Source organism: Ursus maritimus (genome assembly GCF_017311325.1).
Source record: "Ursus maritimus isolate PB19 chromosome X unlocalized genomic scaffold, ASM1731132v1 scaffold_X1, whole genome shotgun sequence".
NCBI classification, from domain to species: Eukaryota; Metazoa; Chordata; class Mammalia; order Carnivora; family Ursidae; genus Ursus; species Ursus maritimus.
The window spans coordinates 31296451-31308872 of record NW_024423319.1 but is presented as its reverse complement, the minus strand read 5'-3'; the positions used below and the strand labels follow the sequence as shown (position 1 = coordinate 31308872).

The window sequence follows — 12422 nt, the reverse complement described above, 5'->3', positions numbered from 1 at the left end:
TTTTATTTTATTTTATTTTATTTTATTTTTAACAGTTTAATTTCTTTATTTTGACTATTATTTTTTTTTGTTTAAAGGTTTTTTATTTATTTATTTGAAAGAGAACGAGCACACAAGCAGGAGAAGGGGCAGAGGCAGAGGGGGAATCAGACTCCCCACTGAGCAGGGAGCCCGACGTGGAGCTTGATCCCAGGACCTGAAGACCATGGCCTGAGCCGAAGGCAAATGCTTAATCTACTGAGCTACCCAGGAGCCCCTAAAGATTTTATTTTATTTTATTTTATTTTTATTTTAAGTAATCTCTGCACCCAATGTGGGGCTCAAACTCACATCCCCCAGATCAAGCGTCTCATGCTTCACTGACTGAGCCAGCCAGGCTCCCCATGTTCCATATTTTTTAAAAAAGGTCATTCCAGTATCACTGATGATGGTGAAAAATTGGAACAAACCTGTGAGTCAGTAGGAGAATGGGGAAACTGTAGCATATTAATACAATGGAATCACTTAAAACAGCTCCAAAGAATGGGCTAGATATGCATGTACTAACATGAATAACACTCAAAATCAATGTGTTGGTGGACAGCTGAGCTCCTTCCATATTTTGGCTGTTGTGGACATTGTTGCTATAAACATTGGGGTCCCCGATGTCCATCTACAGATGAATGGATAAAGAAGATTGTGGTATACATATACAGTGGGATATTACTCAGCCATTGAAAAGAATGACATCTTGCCATTTGCAATGACATGGATGGAACTAGAGGATATTACGCTAAGTGAAATAAGTCAGTCAGAGAAAGACAGATGCCATATGATTTCAGTCATATGTGCAATTTAAGAAACAAAACTGATGAGGGAGGCCTGGGTGGCTCAGCCGGTAAAGCATCTGTCTTCGGCTCAGGTCATGATCTCAGGGTCCTGGGATCGAGCCCCTCATCAGGCTCCCTGCTCAGTGGGGAGTCTGCTTCTCCCTCTCCCTCTGCCTGCCGCTCCCACTGCTTGAGCTCTCTCTCAAATAAATAAATTAAGTCTCTAAAAATAAAAAATAAAAAGAAACAAAACAGATGAACATAGGGGAAGGGAAAGAAAAATAAAAACAGAGAGGGAGGCAAAACCGAAAGAGATTCTTTTTTTTTTTTTTTAAAGATTTTATTTATTTGACAGAAAGAGAGAGAGCACAAGCAGGGGGAGTGGCAGGCAGAGCAAGAGGGAGAAGCAGGCTCCTCGCTGAGCAGGGAACCCGATTTGGGGCTTGATCCCAGCACCCTGGGATCATGACCTGAGCCGAAGGCAGACGCTTAACCGACTGAACCACCCAGGCGCCCCAAGAGACTCTTAACTACAGGAAACAAACTGAGGGTTGCTGGAGGGGAGCTGGGTGGGGGATGGGGTAACTGGGTGATGGGCATGAAGGAGGGCACGTGATGGAATGAGCACTGGGTGTTATGTGCAAATGATGAATCACTAAATTCTACCCTTAAAACTAATAATACAGTATATGCTAATGAAATTGAATTTAAATTAATTTTTTTTTTAAAAATCATTATGTTGAATTGCAAAAACAATTTGTAGGATGTTGGGTAAAATATACCATTTCTATAAAATTTTTAAATACACGAGACAATACTATATACTGTTACTAGATAAAAGCATCTGTAGTAAAAGTATCAAATCTTGTATGGAAGTTGTACACAGAATTTAGATAGTGGTTGCCTCTAAGGGAGCAGAGAATAGGATTGAGGACAGAGGACATTTCTAATATATTAACGATGTTTTATTTCTTGAGAAACTCTGAAAATTTTTTTGTAACTATATGACGAGATGGTTGTTAGTTAAACTTATTGTGGTAGTCGTTTTGCAATATATGTACCTCAAATCGCTGTGGCCTATACCCTAAATTTGTACAGAGATGTATGTCAATTATAGTTCAATAAAACTGGAACAGGGGCACCTGGCTGACTCAGTCGGAGGAGCGCGTGACTCTTGATCTCGGGGTTGTGGGTTCGAGCCCTGCTTTGGGGTAGAGATTACTTAAAGAAACAAAATCGGTATTAAAAAAAAAAAACCTGGAACAAAAATTTTACTTATTTATGAATTTTAAGTTTATTTAAGTCATTGCTACACCCAACATGGGGCTCAAACTCAGAACCCCAAGATCAAGAGTCACATGCTCTTCAGATGGAGCCAGCCAGGTGCCCCGTGGAACAAAGTTTTTAAAGAAAAAAGAAACACTCTGAAGCTCATGTGGGCAAAATATTAGGATTTGTCATGTCTGAGCCGTGGTTAAACGGGTGTTTATTTTCTATTCCTTTCTATGTGTGTGAAATATTTCATAAATTCAAACCTTTTTTTTTTTTTTAAAGAACCAACAAGACTAGGTGAGTGTGGGTGTGAAGTCAAGAAAGGAGTCAAAGACGACTCAGGTTTCGTGCCTGGTGATGATGTCATTGACAGAAAACGAGAAGCTAGGGAAGCTGGCTTTGTCGAAGATAAGGAGCTATATTTCTGGCATGTTCGGCTTAAAGACACAGCAGGACCTCCAGCTACGAAACACACATGAGGATGTGAGCTGCCAGAGGTCAGGACAGGAAACTGGCCCACAAACAGGGAGTGGCAAAGCAGGACATTGGCCCCAGGCCCCACCCTCTCTTGTCCCAGGGAGCAGGCCGGACCAACCTTTTTTTTTCCTTTCCTTTTTTTTTTTTTTTCCATAGGAGCCTTTAATGGAGAAGAGAGTCCAGACGGAGAGAACAAGAAATGCAGAGCCGGCAGGACTGGGGAAAGGTATTGAATACGGTGAACCCTTGCAGGCCCGACTGTGTCGAGCAGGGGTGAGAGAGACCAGGTGGCAGACAGCTAAGGGACGAGTGGCAAAGGAGGGGGAAGCAGAGGGAGCCCGCTCATCTTAGAAATAGGTAATGAAATGGAGGGGAGATGTTATATATTGTTTCTGGACACGTGTACATGTAGCAAAAGTAGACACTTGCCTGGGAAGTGTCTACACCAACTTCATATATGTACACGCAGAATAGTCACGCATATACGTGTGTGCGTGTGTGTGTGCACGCGTGCGTGTGCCTTAGTCCGTTTGGGCTGCTGTGACAAAATACCACAGACTGGGTGGCTTGTCAACAGAAATTTACTGCTCACAGTTTTGGGGGCTGGAAGTCAGATCAAGGTGCCAGCCTGCATGGGTGGGTGAGGGCCCTCTCCTGGGTGGCGGACTTCTCACTGTATCTTCACACGGAGGAAGGGGCTAGGGAGCTCTGTGGGGGTCTCTTTTTATAAGACACTAATCTCGGGGCGCCTGGGTGGCTCGTCAGTTAAGCATCTGCCTTTGGCTCTATGCAACTAATGAATTGTTGCACATTATATCAAAAACTAATGATGTACTATCCATTGGCTAATTGAATTTAAATAAATTAAAAAAAAAAGGCATCTGCCTTTGGCTCAGGTCATGATCCCAGGGTCCTGGGATCAAGCCCCCCATCCGGCTCCCTGCTCGGCATGGAGCCTGCTTCTCCCTCTCCTCCCTGCGCGTGCTCTCTCTTGCTATCTCTGTCTCTCTCTCTCAAATAAATAAATAAAATCTTTTTTAAAAAAGAAGAAAAGAAATAAGAACACTAATCGCATTTGTGAGGGCTCCACTCTCATGACCTAATCACTCCCCAAAAGCCCCACATTCTAATACCATCACATTGAACATTAGGATTTTAACATATGAATTTTGGGGGACACAAACATTCAGACCATAGCATACATAATGGAATATATTTTACTCACAATACTAATTAACAGACTACCCAAAACCTGCCACAGTGAACAAATATGTACACATATGATACATACATAACATATACATAATATATATACATAACGTACATATGTACACATACGATACATACATAATATATATACACACGTATTACATATACACAATACATAATGATATATACATAATGTACACATATGATATATACATAATAATATAATATATTATATAGCTGTGTAATTTTTTAGCTTGTGCAAGGAGAGTATGAGGAAAGAATTTAACATTTAAAATGATCCCAGCCCTGAAATTTCAAAAGAACTACCAGTTAAAATTGCAGAAAAAGAAAATTTCTGGGGGCACCTGGCTGGCTCAGTGGGTAGAGCATGCCACTCTTGATTTCGGAGTCGTGATTTCGAGCCCCATGTTGGGTGTGGAAATCATGTAAATAAATAAATAAATAAATAAATAAATAAATAAATAAATAAATAAACTTTTTAAAAAGTGTTTTTTTTAAAGATTTTATTTATTCATTTGAGAGAGAGAGACAGCGAGAGAGGGAGCACAAGCAGGGGGAGTGGGAGAGGAAGAAGCAGGCTCCCAGCGGAGGAGCCTGACGTGGGGCTCGATCCCATAACGCCAGGATCATGCCCTGAGCCGAAGGCAGACGCTTAACGACTGAGCCACCAGGCGCCCGTAAAAGTGTTTTTTAAAAAAGAAATTTCCAGAAAGCTTTTCACATGGACTACTCCGAGGAGGACAAGGAGTCAAAAATACACGGACTCTGTAGACCTTTTCAGCCATTTCAAGAGAAATATGAAGCCAAAGTCAATAACCATTAAGGATTAGATACAAAAAATAAATCCTTTCAGAGGGAAAAATTGAAAATTGCTCCCTAACTACTAGTGGAAAAGCAATACAATAGCAGAGCACTTGATGTGGAAAGATTCAGGCTTTCCTACATTAACAAATCAGGAGAGGGGCGCCTCACTGGCTCAGTCCATGGAGCCTGCAAATCTTGATCTCAGGGTCATGAGTTGGAGCCCCGTGTTGGGTGTGGAGCCTACTTAAAATTAAAACATATTTAAAAAAAAAAATCAGGAGAGGAAGAGCACACTACCATATGAAGTCACCAAGCTGGAGAAAATCCAGAAAATGAAGTAAAGGACTAAGGTAGTGGAGTAGTTTCTTTTTTTTTTACTTTAATTAATTAGTTAATTAATTAATTTATTTTTAAAGATTTCATTTATTTCTTTGAGAGAGTGAGCGAACGAGAGAGCACAAGCAGGGGGATGAGCAGATGGAGAGGGAGAAGCAGACTCCCCACTGAGCAGGGAACCCAATGCCGGCTCCATCCCAGGATCCCAGGATCATGACCTGAGCGGAAGGCAGATGCTTAACCGACTGAGCCACCCAGGCGTCCCTGGAGTAGTTTCTATAATAGACCAAACAGCATTTCCCACATGTATGTGAACAAGGGACACTCTCAAAATTATCACGTGTGGCTGGGACTCTACCAGGAGTTCAAGATATAATACTCATTTGAATTAAAGTAGACAACCAAACAACAAAAACATTTTCTGGCAAATTAATAGCTATAAGAAAGGATTACGATTTGATTCACGTGCTTTAGAAATTTTATAAGATGCCAAAATACCAATGACAGCATGTTTAGCAGATTAAATTATTTTTATTTTATGTATTTATTTTTAAAGATTTTAAAGATTTTATTATTTTGGGAGACCTGGGTGGCGCAGTCAGTTGATTTCAGCTCAGGTCATGATCTCAAGGTCCTGGGATAGAGCCCCGAGTTGGGCTCCATGCTCAGTGGGGAGTCTGCTTCGGGATTCTCTCTCTCCCTCTGCTCCTCCCCCGCTCACTCGCACTTCCTCTCTCTCTAAAATAAATAAAGTTTTTTTAAAGATTTTATTATTTTTTTGATCTCCATACCGAACATGGGGCTCAAACTCAAAACCCCAGATCAACAGTCACACGCTCCACCAACTGAGCCAGTCAGGTACCCTTATTTTTATTTTATTAAGAACAAAATATATTACGCTCAGATATTTTTACATTTTGTTAGAAAATGTGACATAGCAAAATCAATGTTTAAAATTGTTAAAATTAAAAAATTTTTAATTAAAAAAGAAATTTTAAGTTTTGTTTAAAAACAAGAATAGTACGGAGCGCCTGGCTGGCTCAGTCAGTGGAGGGTATGACTCTTGGTCTCGGGGTTGTGAGTTCGAGCCCCACTTTGGGTGTAGAGATTACCTAAAAATAAAATCTTAAGGGGCACCTGGGCAGTACAGTTGGTGGAGTGTCTGACTCTTGGTTTTAGCTCAGGTCCTGATCTTGGGGTTGTGGAGTTGAGCCCAGGGTTGTGGAGTTGAGCCCTGCATTGAGCCCCACATTGGCCTCCGCACTCAGTGCAGTCTGCTTGAGTTTCTCTCTTCCTCTCCCTCTGCTCCTCCCCTCCCCTAAAATAAATAAATAAATACAACTTTAAAATAAAATCTTAAAAAAAAACAACACAACAGTGCATTCGTGTCTCTTTTTTGTTTTATTTAAATTCAATTAATTAACACATAACATATTATTACTTTCGGAAGTAGAGTTTAGTGATTCATCAGTTGCATACAGCACCCAGTGCTCATTCCATCACGTGCCCTCCTTCATGCCCATCCCCCAGTGACCCCATCCCCCACCCAGCTCCCCCCCAGCAGCCCTCAGTTTGTTCTCTGTAGTGAAGAGCCTCACATTTGTGTCACATACTTTCTTCTGTATTACGAACAATGTCTGCTGGATAGGAAGTTCGTATCATTTCGCCATTCAACAAATATTTGTTGAGCACCTACCATGTATCAAACACTGTTCTAAGTACTATGGATAGAGAGGAGTAAAACAGGCAAAAAACTGCTCGCACAGAGCTCATAATCTACTGGGGAGAGACAAACACTAAACAAAATATTTAGATAATAAGTGCTTTGGGGAGAAAACGAAACAGGGAAGTGAAAAAAAATAAGGAGTCTGGGGGGTGAGTGTGGGTTGTAATTTTAAACAGGTTGCTCAGGGACGGCGTCACTGAGACGGTGGCGTTTGAGCAAAGCTGGACAGAGGGGAGGGAAGGAGCCACGTGGATGTCTGGGGCAACAGCATCCGAGACAGAGGGGACAGCGAGTGCAAATGCCTTGAGGCTGAAGCTTGTCTGGTGTGTTTGAGAAAAGGCCTGGAAGCCCGTAGCCTGGTGTGAGCTGCCCAGGGGAAGAGTACAGAGGAGGGCCGAGAGGTCAGGGTTGGTGCAAACTGTAAGAACTTCAGCTCTGGGGCGCCTGGGTGGCTCAGTCGGTTGGGCGTCTGCCTCGGCTCGGGTCGTGCCTGATCGCAGGGTCCTAAGATCGAGCCCCATATAGGGCTCCCGGCTCAATGGGGAGTCTGCTTTTCCCTCTTGCTCTCCTTCTGTGCTCTTTCTCTCTCTCTCTCTCTCTCTCTCAAATAGATACATTAAAAAAAAAAAAAAAGAACTTCCAAGCAGACCTGCTGTAATCTGACTTTCATATTACTGTCGAGCCTCCAACACCACGGGTTTGAAACTGCCCGGGTCTACTTATACACGGATTGTTTATTCAGTAAACACAGTACAGTACTGTAAATGTATCATCTCTCCCTTACGATTTTCTTAACATTTCCTTTTCTGTAGCTTACTTTGTTGTACGGAGACAGCATATAATGCACGTCACACAGTCTGGGTTCATTGACCATTTCTGTGATCGGTACAGGCTTGTGGTCAACAGGAAGCTATTGGTGGTTAAGTTGTAGGGGAGCCAAGGTTATACATGGATTTTCAACTTTGTGGGGGTCAGGACCCCTGACTTCCGTGTTGTTCCAGGGCCAACTGTAACAGGGCTACCCTGGCTGCGGTGCTGTGAACAAACTGACGGAGCCAAGGTTACAAGCAAGGAGGCTGGGCCATTACCTAGGAAGACATGATGGTGCTTTTTTTTTTTTTTTAAGATTTTATTTCTTTATTTGAGAGAGAGAGCACAAGCAGGGGAAAGGGGCAGAGGCAGAGGGAGAAGCAGACTCCCCGAGAAGCAGAGAGCCCGATGCGGGGCTCGATCCCAGGACCCTGGGGTCACGACCTGAGCCGAAGGCAGATGCTTCACGGACTGAGCCACCCAGGCGCCCCCACACGCTGGTGCTTCGGACCAGGGTAGTCGGAGGTGGTGAGATATGGTCTTATATTTTGAAGGTAGAGCCACCGGGATTTGTTGATGCGCTGGCTGTCACCTTGGAAGGGGAAGAGAGGAGTCTAGGCCGGCTCCAAGGTTGCGGCCCTGAGCAACCGGAAAGATGGAGTTGCCATTGACTGACATGTGTAAGCCTTTGAAACTTTTTCGGGAGAAGACAAGAAGCTTCATTCTGGCCATTTGAAGTGTGCTGTGTGTGCTAAATCCAGGCAGGGCACTTGAGTAGACACTTGACGCCCTGCAGCTCAGGGGAGAGATCGGGGCAGGCGAGGTAAATTCCGAAGCCGTCAGCATATAAATTTGTTTCGTCAAGGACAGCAGCCACTAGCTATGTGTGGCTGTTGAACCCTAGAAACATGGCTAATCTGAGGGCGCCTGGCTGACTCAGACGGTAAAGCGTCTGCCTTCGGCTCAGGCCATGATGCCAGGGTCCTGGGATCGAGCCCCGCATCAGGCTCCATGCTCCTCAGGGGGTCTGCTTCTCCCTCTCCCTCTGCCTGCCGCTCCCCCTTGCTTGTGGGCTCTCTCTCTCAAATAAATACATAAAATCTTTAAAAAAAAAAGAAGAAACACGGCTAATCTGAATTGAGATGTGTTGTGTCAAATACACATGGAATTTCAAAGACAATACAGGAAAAAGAAAACGAAATATCTCATGATTAATTATTTTATATTAATCCCATGTTGACATCATATTTTGGATATACAGATAAGCCCTTGCTTTTCAAAAGGTCACATGATGCCACTTTGCTTTTACTAAAGACCTACATTAATACCTGCTTTCGGAAACTGAAAGAAATCCAAAGAAGATTTTCACTTTTTCAAAAAAAAAAAAAAAGGCAAAAAGTGAGACTAGTGTTTGCCTTTGCAGCGAGCTGTTATAGAGGCAGTGCACCCCGAGTGGCTAGAGTGGCCCCCCTCAAACTCCTTCCCTGGAACTACACGCAGCCTCTCAGGGTCAAGCAGCCACGGCCTTGACCTATATCTGTGAACATCTGTGCTTTATCTCCACTTAACTTTGTGCATCCATCAGCAAGATGTGTCCTAAGGTATCAGAAAAGCCCAAGACAGGTTATTTTTAGGTCTCGGAACACTCAACCATTTTTCTATGTAAGTTAGTGGCAATTGCTTCTTTGCTTTATGCCATTTTGGCTTGTGACAACTTTCATAGGGATGTTCCACTTTAACATAATGGGGGCAACCTGTGTTGGGTTAAAGAAAATATTGAAATTAATTTCACCTGGGTTTTTTTACTCTTATTTTTAAAAATTTTTTAAATTCTTTATTTATTTGACAGAGAAAGAGTGCACGCACAATAGAGCACAAGCAGGGGGAGGGGCAGAGGGAGAGGGAGAAGCAGACTCCCTGCTGAGCAGGGAGTCCAGAGCGGGACTCGATCCCAGAACCCTGGGATCATGACCTGAGCTGGAGGCAGACGCTTAACTGACTGAGCCACCCAGGCGCCCCACTTTTTTACTTTTTGATCTTGGCTAGTAGAAGATTTTTGCTAAGACTCTTTTTTGTTTTTTGTCTTTTAAAGACTTTATTTTTAAGTAATCTCCACATCTAAGGTCAGGCTCCAACTTACAACCCTGAGATCGGGAGTTGCATGCTCTACCAAGTGAGCCAGCCAGGCGCCCCTTGGCTAATAGGAGATTTTATTTTATTTTTATTTTTTAAGATTTTATTTATTTATTTGACAGAGAGACAGCCAGCGAGAGGGAAAACAAGCAGGGGGAGTGGGAGAGGGAGAAGCAGCCTCCCAGCAGAGCAGGGAGCCTGACGCGGGGCTCGATCCCAGGACCCTGGGATCACGCCCTGAGCCGAAGGCAGACGCTTAAGGACTGAGCCACCCAGGCGCCCCTAACAGGAGATTTTAAATGATGTATGTGGCTCACATTATATTTCTATCGCACAGCGCTGGTCCCGATGGTGTATAAAGTCCCGAGCACTGAATAAGATGGATCCTCAAGGGCTACAGGAGTAGCTAGAGAAGAGGTCCAAAGACTGAGCCTTCAGGCGTGTCAACATTGACACACATGTAAGTGCGTGTGTGTGTTTATATAAATGTACGCATGGTATATAAATATATATTGTATATATATACACACATTCCACTTTATTGAGCTATAATTATAAACATTAAAGCACACTGGTTATATATATATGAATATATATATATACATGTAACCATCCCCCCACTGTATTTTAATTGTAGCTTAATCTGAAGGAGCCATTTTGAATAGATTCGTTGGAAAAAAGGGAGGACAGAAACATCCTGTTTTATGACTCTTTAATTCAGCTGCTTCAGAAATCATTACTATTTCGCTCTAGATAATTCAGCTTCTGAGTTTGGAGAAATCAAAGGCTCTCATTGTTTACATTCACTTGTAATTACTCTAACTCTGTCTTGGTGAGATTCAGACCCTATGAGCCCCAGAAGACTCCGGTTTTGCTTTATTTTGTTTGTTGGCTCATAACTTTCCTCTCAACGCCCGTTTCCCTGGGGAGTGAGGAGAATGAGTTTATACAGCACAAGGCCGCTGGCGTCCGGCTGAACATATTTCCGGGGGGCCGTTGGCATGATTCGGGACGTGACTGGCGTTCTAGAGAGCTGCTCGGCAGGGCAGCCCCGGTGGTGCGCGTACTTCCTATTTCTGAATGTCGCAGAAGCGGCGCTCCCTGGGTAAGACCACAGAGCTCAGCGCGATGTTTAGTTGGTCAATGCTGCTTCTGCATTTGAATTCTGAATTAACTGCGTTACAGTTAATTCCCTGACTATTGTGTTTTCCTTCTCCTGGTGATCGTCTAGGAACTTTCAGTAATTTCTGGGCACAGCAAGCCATTTTGCAAAGGCATGTTTATCACATAATAAGAACAACTCTATGAATGTGTTCCCTTAGACATCGTTGCTCCCCACACTCTCTGGCTTCCTTGTCAGTCTTCTTCTTTATTTTTTAGGCCAGCACTTACACTCCAAACCAGCACACACAGAAGCTGTTTATCAGGGTATGATTAACTTTAGACTTTCAGGCTAAGGACATTTCTGAAAACAGACAACATGTATTATATTGCTACAGTTTTACAAGCACGGTTTCTCTACTTTTAAAAAAGATTTTATTTATTTATTCGAGAGAAAGAGAGCGTGTGCGTGCACACGGGAGGAGGGGCAGAGGGAGGAGAGAGAGAATCCCAAGCACACTCTGCCCACTCAGGGCTCCGTCTCACCACCCTGAGATCATGACCTGAGCCGAAATCAAGAGTCGGATGCTTAATCGACTGAGCCACCTAGGCGCCCCTCCATGTCTCTATTTTTAATTACGGAAAATGTTATATACAACATACGCAAAAGCGGAAAGAATAGTATAATCGATCCTCAGGTACCCATCACCCAGCTTCAACAGTGAGTGGCTTTTTGCTAATCTTGTTTCATCTACCCCCCCACCTTCTTTTTTCTTTTCCTGTGCTATTTTTTTATTTAGCTGAAATCCATATATCATACAGTCAACCATTTTTTAAATTAAAAAATTAATAGTGAAGGACGCCTGGCTGGCTCATTCGATAGAGCATGTGACTCTGGACATCAGTCATTGAATGCAAGCCCCGTGCTGGGCGTGGAGCCTACTTAAAAAAAATCAATTGTGATAAAAAGCACATAACATAAAATTTACTGTCAACGATTTTTAAGTGTACCGTTCAGTAGTGTTAACTATATTCTCATTGTCGTGAAACAGATTTCTAGAACTTCTTCATCTAGCAAAACTGAAACTCTATACCCATTGAACAACTCCCCATTTCTTCCCCCTCAGCCCGCAGCCCCTGACAACCACCTTTCTACTTTTTCTTCCCATAATTTTGACGACTCTAGATGTCTCAAATAAGTGGAGTCATATAGTAGTTGTGTTTTTGTGACGAGCTCATTTCACTCAGCATAATGCGTCAAGGTTCATCTATATTATAGCATGTGACAGGATTTCCTTCTTTTTTTAAAGGTTGAATAATATTCTGCAGTTAATCATTTAAAAATGTACAATTCGTACATTCATCACCACCTCTCTCTAGTTGCAAAACTTTTTCTTCATCCCTGAAGAACACCTCATAACCATTAAGTAATTACTCCCCATTGCCCCCTCTGTCACCCCCGGTAACCACTGCTTTCTGTCTATGGATTTGCCTCTTCTGGGTATTTCATATAAAAAGAATCATACCGGGGCTCAGTTGGTTAAGTGTCTGCCTTCGGCTCGGGTCATGATGTCGGGGTCCTGGGATTGAGCTCTGTGTGGGCTCCAAGCCCAGCGGAGAGCCTGCTTCTCCTTCTCCCTCTGCCCCTCCACTTGCTAGTGCTTTCTCTCTCTCTCTCTCAAATAAATAAGCAAAATCTTAAAAAAAAATACAATATTTGATCT

General features: G+C 43.0%; 1 long non-coding RNA gene across 1 annotated transcript in view; it reads left to right on the top strand.

Moving 5' to 3' along the window:
* The first annotated feature begins 2217 nt into the window (after window positions 1-2217).
* The window catches only part of LOC121105685, a 15808-nt gene continuing 5603 nt past the window's right edge, over window positions 2218-12422 (top strand). The window contains exons 1-2 of the long non-coding RNA XR_005838316.1: window positions 2218-2784; window positions 9935-10057. This is a non-coding gene — a long non-coding RNA (uncharacterized LOC121105685). The remainder of the gene's footprint in view (window positions 2785-9934; window positions 10058-12422) is intronic.